The sequence below is a fragment of the Cebus imitator genome, unplaced genomic scaffold, assembly GCF_001604975.1.
Source record: "Cebus imitator isolate Cc_AM_T3 unplaced genomic scaffold, Cebus_imitator-1.0 Scaffold226, whole genome shotgun sequence".
NCBI lineage: Eukaryota > Metazoa > Chordata > Mammalia > Primates > Cebidae > Cebus > Cebus imitator.
Genome location: NW_016107541.1, coordinates 937,659 through 943,706, shown reverse-complemented (window position 1 = coordinate 943,706; position 6,048 = coordinate 937,659).

Genomic DNA, 6,048 nt, shown 5'->3' with positions numbered 1-6,048 from the left:
AGACTGAGTGTTGTTCTTGTTGCCTGGGCTGGAGTATAATGGCATGATCTTGCCTCACTGCAAACTCTTCCTTGTGGGTTCAAGGGATTCTCCTGCATCAGCCCCCCAAGTAGCTGGGATTACAGGCATGTACCACCATACCCAGCTAATTTTTGTAATTTTTGTAGAGACAGGGTTTCACCATGATGGCCAGGCTGGTCTCAAACTCCTGACCTCAGCCTCCCCAAACTGTTGGGATTGCAGGCATGAGCCACTGCGCCTGGCCTACCCTCTTATTTTTAATTTGCATTTGCTCTTTAATTGAGTGATGGGGACCACAAAGTACAGTGCAAAGTATTGAATTCAATTCAGTTCAATAAAGATATTTAAAAGGAACTTAACTGTTTGTTTCTGTAATATGAAAGAAATCAAAATACTGTACTCCAAAATATACTTGGTAGACATATTTTGAGATGGATCTTCAGAGAACCAGCAAACAGAAGTGGCCTTGCAAAGCTGTCTTAGGTGGTGGAGGTTTGCGTCTGTGCACAATCTGCAGTGATGCTGCCAGGTTTTTCCTTGTCTGAGTGTAGGAAAGATTAACTCAAAGTCTGACACCTTGAAAGGTCTAAAAGACACACTTACCATCTATTCTATCTAACAGCTGCTACATGTGAGGTTTCATCTGCATAGCAAGAACACCTTTGCCAGTCAGGCTACCTCTCCTATAATCTCCCTCTCCTATAATCTGTTTACCATGATAACCTGTTTTGCCTTGATCCAAGTTCCCATTCTTTCTTCCTTACGTGTACATTAATAAATCTGTATGTCATGTTAATCTCCTTTCGGGAGTTGATTTTTCAAGCAAATCTTCAGAGGGCAAACAAGAAGCTTTCCCTTGGCCCTTACAAATATATTTAAGATCAATCATTTGCTCCTGTAATGGTTTTAAAAGTAAACAGCATAAAGTTCATTTGGAACCTAAGTCTAAAAATAATTATAATGGAAATTCAAGTGTAGAGGAGAACTTGAACAGGTGCGAGCCGTTTTTGTTGGGACCATCCTTGAAATCAGACAATAGTAGTACTTAATTAATGAGATATTATACTTTAAAAATAATTATTAAATACCCATAAACAATACCTCTGTTAAATAGACACAGAAAACATCTAGAACTAAAGCTCTAAATTATAAAACCAAATTCTATGCTAAATTTCCAAGTTCAGCAATGCATAAATATTTCTAAATAACAGATAATTTAAAAAGGCAAATCCTGTCTCTTCAGCATTTACTATGAATACCAATTTGCTCCTGGCCTTTTAAAATGTGTCACTGGAAAGTTATGATTAATTATTTAGAGGTCAAAATGCCTTTTACCTGTTATCCTTAATTTTTTAATCAATAGTACTTGCATGAAAGCAGCTTTGAGTTTTCAGAAGAGAATGGAACTATTTCAAAGCAGGGCCTGCTGCTCAGAATACAATGTTGTCTTATTAACATAAGGGTCCCCAGCTGAGCAGCGGCATTAGCCAAGGTCAAAAAAGAAGGGTGAGCATTCATTACAATTTTTTAAATAAAAATTCCATATTTAAGTCAATCTCTTAACAATCTTAACCTAAAATATAAACTCATGATCATCTATTCTTCAAAAGCCAAATAATGATCCTCTTCACTTTATCTCATCTGAGCCTGAACAAAACGTCAATACTTTGTTTCTTCCAGAGATTGATGAGGGCTTTCAGAAATCAGTGAGAGGTATTGAGGTTGCAGAGGTTCTGGGTAGAAACAACAGAGAGAATCTTTCCTGCTGTAATAAGGTTTTCTTTGGTTGTGTTGCTGTTTATATCAAATCTAAATATAAGTAGTTAAGAAATTGTCATGAAATATGCAGTGGATTCTTGAACAACGTTGGAGTTAGAAACACCAGTGTCACTTTCAATCAAAAAGCTGCATATAACTTTTGATTCCCCAGTAACTTAACCAATAGCCTACTGCTGACCTAAAGCCTTGCTGATAACATAAACAGTTAATTAATACATATTTTATGTTATATACATTATATAATGTATTCTTAGAATAAAGTAAGCTAGAGAAGAGAGAATCTTGTTTCAAAAATAATGTTATAGAAAATAAATGTATTATTCATTAAGTGGAAGTGGATCATTATAAAGGCTTTCATCCCTGTGGCTTTCACATTGAGTAAGCTGAGGAGGGGGAAGACAAGGGGTTTCGTCTTGTTGTCTCTGGGGTTAAAGAAGTGGAAGATATGGAGAAGGTGGAAGAGGAGTCAGGAGAAGCAGGCATATTCCGCATAACGTTATGGAAATACATCATAATTTCTGTCTGATTTCCTGCTTTTTCATTTCTCTAAAACTGTTTTTATACGGTACCGATTCTTTTTTATCATTTGCTTTAATCTTATTGCCTATATCACAGCAGGACCCACATCATAAAAGAAGCCAAAAACATTCTTGAATAACTGGAACCGTTTTCCCAGAGTGTCTAAAGTCAGCTTGTTTCCTGGCTCTGCATCTTTTGTGCCTTCTTCCTCATCATCTGGCACTGGTTTGAAAGCACTCATCTCCATCAAGTCTTCTATTGTGAATTTCTCTGGTGTAGCATTTATGAGATCCTGAATTACTCCAAGATCCATATACTGAAACCCTTTACCCCCCTCCCTTTTTTTCCATATGGACAATCTCTTTTATGATTTTGTTGATTGGCTCAGTCATGAATCCTGTGAAGTCACGCACATCTAGACAGTATTCTCCAGCAGGAATTTGTTGTTTCAGGCCTGATGGCTTTCATGGCTTTTCTGTAACAACGATGGCATTGCCAATGATGTAATCATTCCAAACTCTCATGATGTTCTATCAGGGTTGTTTTCCATAGCACTGACACTTCCTTCCATAGAGCACCATATGTAACGAGCTTTAAGTGTCCTTATAGACCTACTAAAAGAACTACAAAAATTAGAAAATTTTGGCAAACCTAAGCTTGCCATCCACTATTTAAGATGCCCGAAAATCAACTGAGATAAATGCATATCTGATTGCTCCTTCAGAGAGGCTAATCAGAAACTCATAAGAATGCAACCATTTATCTCTTATCTACTTGTGACTTAGAAGTACCCTCCTCACTTCGAGTCTTCCTGCCTTTGGTTCAAGTCATTTCGCATTTCCAGACCAAACCAATATTCTTCTTGCATATGCTGATTGATGTCTCATGTCTCCCTAGAATGTATGAAACCAAACTGTGCTCTGTGTGATCGCCTTTGGCACATATCATCAGGACCTCCTGAAGCCGTGTCATGGGTGCCCATTCTCAGCCTTGGCAAAATAAACTTTCTAAATTAACCAAGACCTGTCTCACATATGGTTCTTTCCAAGGAGAATAAGTGGTAGTCTTCCTTTAATGTCATTTCCAGAAGATCCAATCTCTAATTTCTAGACCATAAAAGGTTTGACTTTCCTCAGTTGTTGGATCAGGAAAAGCGCCCTTTATCTGGTGAAAATACACTTTGACATAAGCATTAAAACCTTACAGTATTTAGTCATACCAGAGTTTACAAGAGTGAGATAAGCAGGAGGTTCTACTCTTAGAGAAATAAGCCTTATGGTAACTATTTCATAAAGGGTAAACTTAATGTTTTTTGATGGCAATGTATCTGATTGCCATTAAAGCCAGTGGCAGTAACTTTGTCCATGACAACCCAATTGGCTCAGTTGATTCTGCCAATTTCGGTTGTAAGATATTTTTTGTTCTTTCAGCCATTCCAAAGAAACTTTTCTTAATAGGGACACTGGTAATGCCACTATGTCCCTAACATTTTACTTAACTTCTTAATAACTTGCCCAGTAAAATAAGTTTACCTAGTAGTAGAGATTTTTCCAGGAATACCCAATGAAAGAAACACATTTTCAAAAAATTTTTTTAGCTATTTTCACATCAGTTTTCCTTCATGCGAGAGCCTCTAACCAACTAGATAACATAAAAAATATTAGAAAAATGTGCTAATACTCTACTGAGGATCATATCTGAATGAAGTTCATCTGTAAATGTTCAAATCAGATGGTGGAAATACACCATTTAAAGTTTTTATTGTTTTCCAGGGATTATAAATTTGAAAAACCAAACATTGGTTATAAACTGTTTTATCAATTTTGAAAGTCACCACACCAATATTTTTCTCATAATTTGAATCTTTTGCCTGTTCCATGATGATTTTTGGAGTGCAGAGCTTTTAGCAATGGAAGCTTCAAAGACTGAAGAAGAACAAGGCAATCATCCAAATGCTCTGTGAGTCTGCATCTAACACTGAATTTACATCCTTTTAGATGCCAATTTTTTTTTTATAATCAGGGGCATTGCACTGTTTATTAAATAAGTCACCACAAGAGAGATGACTTGGATCAACCTGATGAAATTCATTCAAATTGCATAGTCTAGCAATGGCAACACTAGCTCATTTAACACAAAAGTCTGCCTAAGTCATTCCCTTGATAATTCAGGTTCAGTTCTACTGGTGTGAGCTTCAATCTTAACAATGCAAATCTGTAATTGTCACAGGATAGCTGAAAAAAAGTCCATCTACTTAAAATCTAATTTTGATAGCGGTCCCAGTAGAGGTGAGAAACCCTCATTGTTTTCGTAACATGCCAAAATCATATAAGAACCCAGAAGTGTATTTGCTATCTGTATAAATATTTAACTGACTTGTCCATAGTTGTATGACAAGCTCTGGTGAGAATAATAAGCTTCACAAGTTGAGATGACTTAACTAGAGTTTCCTTTTCTGTTAATTCATTTTAGGTGGTAACATCATACATCAACTGATATTTTTCTTCTGAGTTTTTGGCATAGAACCCAATAACAAAAAGTCTTAATTTAGAATTATTCAGTGGAGCATCTCATAAATCAGCAGGAGAGGACATTATTTCTATTACATTTGCACAATTGTGGTCTTCACATCATCAGGCAGGGGTAATAGAGTAGCAGGCCTAGGTGGGTTTCAGCATTTTCAATCAAAGATTAGGAGACAGAAGAAGAATTTCACAGGATGTTAGTCTACTTGGTAAAAAATGCTGAGTCTGGCAGGAATTTCATAGACTTTCCACCTCATGTGGGACTTGCAAATTAAGTTCATTTATTAAAACCAGGTGGTTGCTTCTATCAAGTAAGGTGCTGCTGCTATGGCTTTCAAACAATCAGGATATCCTTCAGTTATTGGGTCTAACTGCAGGCTATATTATGCCACGGCCCTATTTTCCCCATGTTCTTGGTAAGAACTCCTAGTACCTGATTCTCACATTCATGGAGGGAAAAAGGTAAAAGATTTACTGTAACTTGAAATTTCTAAAGCAAGGAGCTATTTTAAGGCCAATTTCATTTGGTTAAAAACTAGTGCACGACTGTCTTTCCAAAGTTAAGATCCTTGTACTCTCCATCTCAGAATAGAAGGGTAGGAAGCCAGGGCCGCCTGCCATGCCCCAGCCAGTCCCACAGCATTAACAGGGTCTCTCCTTGGCAGCTGTATTCTGGAGTCTGGATGTTGCTCTGCAAAGATCTTTAATAAAATCTTGTGCAAAGACAAAAAAAAAAAAAAAAAATCAGGAAAAAAAAAAAAAAAAAAAAAAAAAAAAGACTCAGGTACTATATTTCTAGTGAGTTCATAGTGTGGTGAGGACATAAAGGAAAAACTGAGGACCCAGTATCTGTAATATTCTACAATTGGAAAAACAAAAACAAAAAAAACAAAAACAAAAACAAAAAAAACAAAAACAAACAAAAAAAACCCCTTTTGTTTTGGATACAGGGCAAGAAAAACTTTGAGTAGTTTGTATGATTTTAGGTGAGAGGAAAACTCCTTTAGCAGTCAAATTATGTCAAAAGCAGCCGACCTTTTCTCTTGAAAACTGAAGTTCACCATCATAGCCTTGTGACCTTTATGTGCAACCTGTTATAAAAGATAAATTGAGTAAATTGCAAAGCACTGTTTAGTGGCAGAGTGCATAACAACAGGTCATCTATGTGCTGAATATGAGTAGAATTTCAAGCACTCTATAGGGT